Genomic DNA, 10147 nt, shown 5'->3' with positions numbered 1-10147 from the left:
TGGAGCTGGAATTGCCGCAAAAGGAGGCTCTACAAAGTACTGACTTTAGGAGGGTGAATAGTTATGCACACCAAAGTTATTTTGTCCTATTTGTTGTTTGCTTTACAATAAAAAGAAAACCAAATGTTCACAGTTGTAGGCATGTTCTGTACATGAACTGATGCGAACCCTAAAAAAACTGAAGTCCAGGTTGTGAGGTAACAAAACACAAAAAATGCCAAGGGGGGTGAATACTTTCGGAAACCATTGTAAACATGGACAGCACACTGACCAATACAAGTCAATGTGAGTGCCGCGTTTTTACTCACAAACCAATGGCCTTTGTGAAAAAAATAAATCAAAAATGCTCACTACAAGATTCTTCATTAAATAATGAAGTGAAAAAAAGACAATTGGGAAACATCTAAAAAAAAAACAAACAAACTAAAACCGGGGACATTTATGTCTCGGCCAGAAGACGCTTGAGGAAACCGCTGACATTGCAAAAGAAAAACTTCTCCACAATCGCCCATCTACGGAGCTTTCTGGAGCCTCTTCACTAGAAAGCTCCTGGCTTTTACCGCCTCAGAAACGCTCTATGTGAGGCAATTACCAGGGCGCTCCGTCATGTGTCACACGCGGGCTTGTGTGGACATACAATGTATTGGTACGCCTGATGTCACATAACGGTTCGCTCTGCAGACGCCGCTCCGCAGTCACATGGCCGCGGATGGAAGGAGACACAAAGGGGAGACACAGGAGCGGGCAGAGGTTACAAGCTGAGGGCAGCAGCGGACATTCAGCGAGCTGCCAGCACACGCACACGCACAACAGCGGAGCGGCGCTAAACAGCCCCGTCAGGTCGCTAATTATATAAGCAGTCCCCGCCCCTGTCTCTGACGTCACACATTCGGCTTGCAATAGCCGCGCTGTGATTGGCCCTCGCTGTAGCCGGTCACGTTGCTACACTGTTTACATCCTCTCAGCTGTTCACCCCCCAAAGCTTCCCAGAGTGCACCGCGCACATCAAAACAAATACCGAGTAGTCCAGGCACTCGGGCCTGTGTGTGCGCCGCAGTCCTGTGCCCGCCGCCCGCACCGCTGTCCCCGCATTCTCCAGCCCTCAGCTCCCGGGCCGCAGACGGAGCCTGCACGCTGCAGTGTACGAGCACGCCGGCCGGCCGCTCATGGTGAGTTGTTGGGCTGGCAGCCGCTCAGTGTGGAGTTGGGGAGATGTCGGTGTTCCTCCTCCCTCCTGCAGCTTGTGGCGCAGTTAGCGGCTTCTCCTCCGCTCGCCGTACGACGGCATTGTGCGTGCAGGCAGTGGGTGCACCTAGATCGCGGTGCTGTCTGGTGAAGCCTCGGCTGCTGCTGCTGCTGATGGCGGCGAAGAAAACTTTCCTCCTATTGTTGTGCAGTGGCCTTGTGCGCAGAGCACGCGCCTGCTGGTGACGTCATAGCATGTACTTGGTGGTGTGACGTAATGTGTGACACGAGGAATGTGTCGGATAACGCACAGGTCTGTCATTAGTGTGTAGCTGGTGCCGTACACTGTGCTGTGGGGGAGGTGGAAGTCCTACCTCGGCTATAGTAGCCAGACTGGTCCCTGCTCTCCTGCTCCGAACAACTGCAGCATGTAAGCTGGGAGCTGATTGGTTTTGGTGCAAAGGGGTTAAAAAACATGTCTGACTCCCCCCTCGGAAGGACGCCACTCCTGCCCTGTCTATGGGAGAGGGCGCCACTCCTGCCCTGTCTACGGGAGAGGGCGCCACTCCTGCCCTGTCTACGGGAGAGGGCGCCACTCCTGCCGTGTCTACGGGAGAGGGCGCCACTCCTGCCGTGTCTACGGGAGAGGGCGCCACTCCTGCCGTGTCTACGGGAGAGGGCGCCACTCCTGCCGTGTCTACGGGAGAGGGCGCCACTCCTGCCGTGTCTACGGGAGAGGGCGCCACTCCTGCCGTGTCTACGGGAGAGGGCGCCTCTCCTGTCCATGGATCCTGTCAGTGCAGCTCAGCACTACTGATGCGCATAGGGTAGAGCGGTAATGACACGCTGTGTACAGGTGTGGCGCAATTCTGAAGAAAGCAGCCATGTTTTTCTAATCTCATCCATCCCTTGGTAGGTATAATTCAACATGACAATATTTTAAATTGCGTAAAAATGCCGGCCATCATGAACTGAAGGAAACTCTGCCCGTGGCCCCCTTTACATCAGCCGAGATCCGGTAAAGTATTATGGCTTATATTACAATGACAGCAGGAAGCAACACTGCATGGCAGGTGGACAGTGAGTGTGGAAAACACCTGATAAACCTGTCACATTCTAGTCTGGCCACAAATGTTGAATTCTGTGACAGATGAATCCATGTGTTCTACAGGCAGATTTGTGTCAGATTTTATTGAATAACGTCTCATTTCACTAAGTGATTCCGGGCTGTCTGGGTGCGAGGGGCGCTGACGCCGGGCTGTCTGGGTGCGAGGGGCGCTGACGCCGGGCTGTCTGGGGACGAGGGGCGCTGACGCCTGCCAATTCCACATACATGTAATTAAGGTGTTTTTTGGCTCCTGGACAGGCTCCTGAAGTCCCTGTCATGGTTTGCCTTTATTCTCCGCACAAGTTGGCGCTCACATTACCGGACTGATCCGATTTTCACAGTTGTGGTCACATGCTGACTAGGTTACTCTGTTCTTCTGTTAAAGTGCATTGAAAGTAGCAGATGAGAATCTAGTCACGTTACAACTGTGAGAATCACATAGTCGCGCTAATGTGAACATCAACTTGCTCTAGAAATTAACAGAAGTTGTGATGGTGCTCATCGCACTCTGCCAGGACGGCAACCTGCAGTGTCACAGAATGACTGTAGAAATTTGTCTAGAACCCGGAAAACCCCCTTAAGAGTTCAGTGATTCATTGTTTTCTGTGCATTATAATAGTGATCTGGAGTCTCATAAACACAGGTCATTGTCCATTTCACATTCCTCCAACTGTATCTCAAGGTCTTGTCTGATATAAAGCACCGTGTGGTCATTGGCACAATGTACAGCATGTAGACATCGGGTAATATTCCGATATAAGGAGCTCAATAGACCTGCACTTATGTATCCACTATAATCATGAGCACAACAATGAGACCGGACTGCTCTCCTGGATACTGGGGACTTATAACTATGAATCTACTGTTTTGGTGATATTGGAATATTAAGCCATTCTAGTCATTCAGTTTTGGTCTATATGACAAACGCTTTTTTTTTTTTCCACTTTTTTATTGTCCAGGAGCCATAACTTTAGTTATTTTGTCAGCGATTTAGCCACAGGGCTTGTTTTGTTTATTTCGGGATGAGTTGTATTTGGCAGTGGAATAATTTTGGAATGCATATAACATTATTAACAAACTTTTATTAACTATATAAGGAAGGATGTTAACGAAATAGCAGTTCTACCATTATTTTTTGCATTTTAAATGTTACACTTTTCACTTCTGGACAAAGTATTAATATTATTCTGTAGGTTAGTATAACTGTGGTGATACAAAATGTATGTAGTTTTATTATTTTGTACAATAAAGACACTGAAAAAGGGCACTTGTTTTTGTATCAGCACATTGTGAGAGCTCTAAGTTTTAGGGCTCATACTCATTTGCGAGAAAAACAGACGAGTGCAATCCGATAAAAAAATCAGATTAACATTGGTCAGAGTGCAATCCATCAGTTACATCTCATCTGCAAATTTTATTTTTTAAAAATTTTTCTCAGCTGAAATTGGACTGAGAAAAAAATCACAGCACGCTGCGATTTGCCGCTTATATCGGACGAGACTCGTCAATGCATGCAAGAAAAAAAAACGGACGGCATACGGACCATCCATATGCCATCCGATTTTTAAGGATACATTACCATTCTGTAGCATAGAACACTGTAAATGATTGCAGAATAATAGTTGCAGAGAAAAATAACGCATTGCATACGGATGTCATACAGATGCTAGGTGTGAAAAATCGCATTGTCCTCTCATGGAAATGGCACTTGCATGACACTCTTCCGATTTTTCGGTCCAGTTATCGGAACTTTTTTTTCACACATATGGGTATGAGCCCTAACAGGTTTTTTGTGGTACATGCAACTTTATTATCACTTTTTATTACTCTTTAGGTGGCAAAATTAACGAAAAAAGAACCAACAATCTTCGATTTCTTTTTTGTAACTTATAATCGCTATTCTGTATAATTGATATGTTAACTGTATTATGCGGGTCAATAATGACTTTTTGATCAGTTTTAGGGCTCATACTCATCTGCATGAAAAACGGGCGAGTGCAATCCGATAGAGAATCAAATTGCACTCTGACCAATGTTAATCTGAGTCCCTGCTCATCTGCGATATTTATATTTTGAAACATTTTTTTTTTTTTTCTCAGCTGAAATCTGGATGAGAAAAAAATCGCAGCATGCCGCGTATATCGAACAAGACTCGCCAATGCAAGTCAATGGGTGCGAGAAAAAAAAAATGGAATGGCACACGAATTATTCGTATGGCATCCGATTTTTACGGATACATTACCATTCTGTAGCATAGAACACTGTAAATTGTCCTGTAAATGATTGTAGAATAATGGTTGCAGAGAAAAAAGAAACGCATTGCATACGGATGCAAGGTGTGAAAAATTGCATGACACTCGTCCGTTTTTTCAATCCAGAAATCGGACCGTTTTTTTTCTCACAAATGGGTATGAGACCTAAATTTAACATTTTTGTAGCAGTAATCAACAAAAACTATGAATATGAAATTGCTTTGTAATTTTACTCTGCTGTGTTCATCGTGTAGTATAATTAATATGTTAACTTTATTCTACAAGTCAATATGATTTTGGTGGTACCTAATTCATATATATTATATGAGTATGAGCCCTTAATTTGAGGGTATTCACATCCTAATTGCAGTAAGGGTTTAGGAATTATAGTTCTTTAATATGTAGCTGTCTCTTTTTAAAGAGACCAAAAGTAATTGGTAATTATATCAAAAGCCCTTTAATGGGCTGTATTCCCATTCCCTCTTTAATCCATCATCAATTAGGCAGGTAAAAGGTCTGGAGCTGATTCCATCTGTGGCATTTGTATTTGGAATCTTGCCGTGAACCAACAACATGCGGTCAAATTAGCTCTCATTTGAAGAGATACAGACCATCATTAGGCTAACAAAAAAAAATCCATCAGAAAGATAGCAGAAATGTTAGGAGTGGCCAAACCTACAGTTTGATACATTCTGCAAAATGAGTGCACTGATGAGCTTGGGAACTCAAAAAGGCCTGGATGTCCACGGAAGACAATGGTGGTGGATGATCGCAGAATCCTTTCTATGTCGAAGTAAAAGCCCTTCACAACATCCACCCAAGTGAAGAACACTCTTCAGGAAATAGGTGTTTCAGTATCTAAGTCTACCATAGAGAGAAAATAAGAGGGTTCTCCGCAAGGTACAAACCATTAGTCAGCCTTAAAAATAGAAAGACCAGATTAGACTTTGCCCCCCAAAAATCTAGAGAAGCCAGCCCAGTTCTGGAAAAGCATTCTTTGGACAGTTGAAACTAAGATCAACCTGTACCACAATGATGGGAAGAAGTATGAAGACGGCTTGGAACGACTCATGATCCAAAGCACACCACATCCTCCATAAAACATGGTGGAGGCAGTATGATGGCATGGCTTCCAATGGCACTGGATCACTTGTGTTTATTGATGATGTGACCTGAAGACAAAATCAGCCGAATGAATTCTGAAATGTATAGGGCTATATTTTGTGCTCAAATTCAACCAAATGCAGCAAGGTTGATTGGACAGAGTTTCACAGTGCAGATGGACAGTGACCCAAAACATACTGCGAAAGAAACCCAGGAGCTTTTAAGGCAAAGAAGTGGAATATTCTGCAATTTTCGAGTCAATCACCAGATCTCAACCCCATTGAGCAGCATTTCACATGCTCAAGACACCTAAGTGGGTTCTCTGAAAAATTGAATGAAATAAATAAAATACATATTACAAATTTTAATAAATACCTTTTCTCCAATCCCCTCCACGACCTCACCACCTGGAGGTTGCCTCCCCTTCCTAATTAGGGACAGGAAACACAAGAGGTTAAATATCCCCTCCCCTATACTATCCCCAGTGTTTTCCTGTCCCTAATGGATGAAGAGTTCCTAGGGTAGCTGTGACCAGCGAGCAGTGCCCTATTAACATACCTGAGCTGGGCTGCAGGGATCGAGCCCCTCTGGCCTTCCTCCCCTGTTAGCTCCCGTTCCCTCTGGAGCGGGATCTCCTCACTCTCCTGCGCCTTCGGGTAAAGCTGTGTGGGTGTGGTGGGCTGGAGGCGTCCTGTAGCTCCCCAGCCTGTAGACTGATCCTCCGTCCTCCATGGCAGCGTCCGGCGCGCATGCAGGATGCACTGGTAGTACGTGGTGCTCGGCCAGCGACATCACTTACAGTTTGCGTTCCACAGTGGAATGCATGGGGCCGCAGCGGGAAATTTGAAACCGCGGTTTTTCCCTAAAATGGAGGAAAACTTCCACCTGATTTGTGGGAATCGGCGCTGGATTTCGGTTCCTTCTATAAAAGGCCCAGATGAGAAGACACCGATAAGGTGGGACAGAAAATGTCTGTATCTATGGATGGTGTTGTCTCAAAGCCTGCATCTGCAGAGCCTGGCGCGAACCCAGTCCCAGTAAGTACTCCTGGGATAGGTTATTCCTCACTATCTTGAGCAGGATCCGAAAAGTTTAAATACATCTCCCCTTCTAATTTTAGGGAGACAAGGATCCTGCACCGAAAGTGAGTGAAAGTACTACAATACGCAAATGTGCCATTTGTAGAAAAAAAGCTCAACTCAGGCCATAAGAAACCCTGTTCCAGAGATGTACGGAGAATATTGTGAAAGCGGAACAGCCGTCCCTTATGGGAGAAGTTAGGGAAATGATCCGGCAGGAAATACGGTCCTCATTAGCTTCCTTCTCACAGTCCTTCCAGCAAGCAAGGGCTGAGGGTCCTCCCCCGGCCAAAAAGAGGAAGTATCCAGTCAGGGATACTTCAGACTCAGAGGAGAATATTTCTATGGAAGAGCTTGAAGAAGGTGACCTGAGTGCAGATCAGGGAAGTGAAGAGGACAAAAAGTACTATTTTTCATCAGAAAATATGGAAGAGTTGTTATTGCAAGTGAGGGACACTATGCAGGTGGAGGAAGAGAAGAAAACCTGTACAATCCAGGATGAGATGTTTGGGGGCTTGAAGAAAAAGCTAGTGTTCCCGGTGCACGACAATATCCGTAGTCTTATCATAGATGAATGGGAGTTTCTGGAAAAAAAGGTTAAATATTGCTGGAGAAATGAAAGGGAGATTCCTGCTAGATGAGAGTATGACTAAAGCATGGTCAGAGATTCCAGAAGTAGATGTTCAAGCTGAAAGGGTGGCGAAAAAGACAACCCTTCTATTCGAAGATTCTTCCCAACTAAAGGATCCAATGGACAGGAAGATGGACAGCCTGTTGAGGAAGACATGGGAAACATCTGCAGCTTCCCTGGGGACAAATATCGACTCAACTTGTGTAGCGCATACCATGTTCCTCTGGTTACAACAATTAGAGGATCATCTCTGGAAAGGTACTCCTAGGGAGGACTTTCTTGCATCTCTTCCCCTACTGCAGAAAACCACAGGATTCTTAGCGGATGCCTCTGCAGAGTCTGTTAGAATTGCAGCAAGATCGGCAGTACTATCCAATTCCACAAGAAGGGCTTTATGGCTGAAAATGTGGAGCGGAGATAATGTGTCAAAATCAAAGCTTTGTTCCATCCCGTTTAAAGGAGACTATATACTGGAGATAGTGGAAACAGGAGTCAAAATCGACTTCGCTGCTTACCCACAAAGAAGAGTGTAACATACCTGGCGGCGTCCTTGCATAGTGGTCCACCTCCCACTGTGCAAGAGCACACACTTGATTTCCAGTCCAGACTGCCACTCTGGTTTCTTTCCATACTGTCTGCTCTGCCCTGCTCTGTCTGCTTAGGGCGACGCCCGCCAAACTTCCTGTTTCTTGTAGCTGCTGCAGACTCACCCCTTATGTGTCATCAGCCTATTGCTGTCTGTCACCTGGTATTTAACCCAGCTCCTCCCTGGAATCCATGCCTGAGCATCTTGTTTTGTCAGTTGGCTTCTAGTCACTGATGTGCCCGGTCCTGTCTGTTTCCTGCCTTGCGGTATCAGTTCCTGTGTCTAAACTGAGTCCTGTCTGTGTACTCTAGCCAGCTGCCTTTCCTGGAGGCTGTATTTCCAAGCCCGTGTGAACACGCTCTTTGCCTGTTCCTTCTGCCCTCTAGGGGCCGTATACCTAGATCTGTTGTCTGTGTCTTTTCCCAGTGTCTGTTCCTGCCCTAACCATCTTCCAGCCGGTTTCCTTTTCTCTTTACGCCCATATCTTCCCTTTTTCTGCAGAGTCTGAACTCGTACCTAACTCCTGCTCGTTGTCACTGTACTTCCGTTTGTGAATTTGTGGTCCACTCGCTACTTCACTGCAAGTACCCTGTGGGTTTCTGGTTCTGCCTTTCCCTTCCTGTCTGTTCCGTGTGAACAGAGCCCTGTCCCCTCTGCTCTGCCTTGCTTGCCGCTCCGGCGGTTCTTGCCTGCTCTGCCTTGCTTGCCGCTCCGGCGGTTCTTGCCTGCTCTGCCTTGCTTGCCGCTCCGGCGGTTCTTTCCTGCTCTGCCTTGCTCCCCGCTCCGGCAGTTCTTGCCTGCTCTGCCTTTTGCTCACCGCTCCAGGCGGTCTCGCTCTGCTCTGCCTTTGCTCACCGCTCCAGGCGGTCTCGCTCTGCTCTGACCCTTTGCTCACCGCTCCAGGCGGTCTCGCTCTGCTCTGACCCTTTGCTCGCTGCTCCGGCAGTCTCGCTCTGCTCTGACCCTTTGCTCGCTGCTCCGGCAGTCTCGCTCTGCTCTGACCCTTTGCTCGCTGCTCCGGCAGTCTCGCTCTGCTCTGACCCTTTGCTCGCTGCTCCGGCAGTCTCGCTCTGCTCTGACCCTTTGCTCGCTGCTCCGGCAGTCTCGCTCTGCTCTGACCCTTTGCTCGCTGCTCCGGCAGTCTCGCTCTGCTCTGACCCTTTGCTCGCTGCTCTGGCAGTCTCGCTCTCCTCTGACCCTTTGCTCGCTGCTCCAGGCGGCCTTGTCCTGCTCTGACCCTTTGCTCGCTGCTCTGGCAGTCTCGCTCTCCTCTGACCCTTTGCTCGCTGCTCCAGGCGGCCTTGTCCTGCTCTGACCCTTTGCTCGCTGCTCCGGCAGTCTCGCTCTGCTCTGACCCTTTGCTCGCTGCTCTGGCAGTCTCGCTCTCCTCTGACCCTTTGCTCGCTGCTCCAGGCGGCCTTGTCCTGCTCTGACCCTTTGCTCGCCGCTCCAGGCGGCCTCGTCTTGCTCTGCTCTCGCTCGCCGCTCCGGGCGGCCTCACTCTGCTGTGTTTGTCCACCGCATCTGCGGTTCTGTTCCTCAGTCCCAGTCTGTACTGGGTCCTATCCACTCTGTGCTCCAACCTGTCGTACCTGCCAGTACTTCCCTGCCTGCATACCAGTCGTGCTTACCAACATCCACCTGCCTGCATACCGGCCGTACCTGCCAGTACCTCCCTGTTTCTATACCAGTCGTGCTTGCCAGCATCCACCCGTCTGCATACCTGCCGTGTCTGCCTGTACCCACCAGTCTGTGTGCCAGCCTAACCTGCCTGTTCCTGTATTCCCCGGTGTGGGTCAACAGCCGTATCCGGGGTCTGATCTGGAGTAGCACCTGGTCCCTCTGCTCGGTCCCTCCTTGGTGCACTGGCGTCGTATGCCGTCATGCGACCTTGGTCGTATCGGGTGGATACTTAGTTACGCCCCTCCAGGCATTCACTCTCTGGTACGGTCCAGTCGAATCACTACATATACACTCACACGCAAGTCAGTCCGGGCGTGCGCATTACAAAGAGGAGATATAAACACCTTGTCTTCCTCAAGATTGCAGAAAGTCCTAATATCAGGTCTTCAGGATTTAAAAAATGCAGGAGTAATATCAAAAGTTACTGGCAGAGAACGAGAAGAAGGTCACTATTCTCGAATATTCTTGTTAAAAAAGGCATCAGGAGCCTACAGGATAATTCTCCATCTGAAACGTCTC

At 47.9% G+C, this 10147-nt stretch overlaps 1 protein-coding gene across 1 annotated transcript in view; it reads left to right on the top strand.

Annotated features, from left to right (window-relative positions):
- The first annotated feature begins 1028 nt into the window (after nucleotides 1-1028).
- PCMTD1 (protein-L-isoaspartate (D-aspartate) O-methyltransferase domain containing 1) overlaps nucleotides 1029-10147 on the top strand; it is a 93558-nt gene continuing 84439 nt past the window's right edge. The window contains exon 1 of the mRNA XM_073679285.1: nucleotides 1029-1169. The gene's annotated coding sequence lies outside the window, so the exon portion shown is untranslated. The remainder of the gene's footprint in view (nucleotides 1170-10147) is intronic.

The sequence above is a fragment of the Phyllobates terribilis genome, unplaced genomic scaffold, assembly GCF_046119375.1.
Source record: "Phyllobates terribilis strain yellow unplaced genomic scaffold, ASM4611937v1 Scaffold_4__5_contigs__length_816908805, whole genome shotgun sequence".
NCBI lineage: Eukaryota > Metazoa > Chordata > Amphibia > Anura > Dendrobatidae > Phyllobates > Phyllobates terribilis.
Note: the sequence above shows the minus strand (reverse complement) of the source record. Positions and strands in the feature narration are given on the sequence as shown.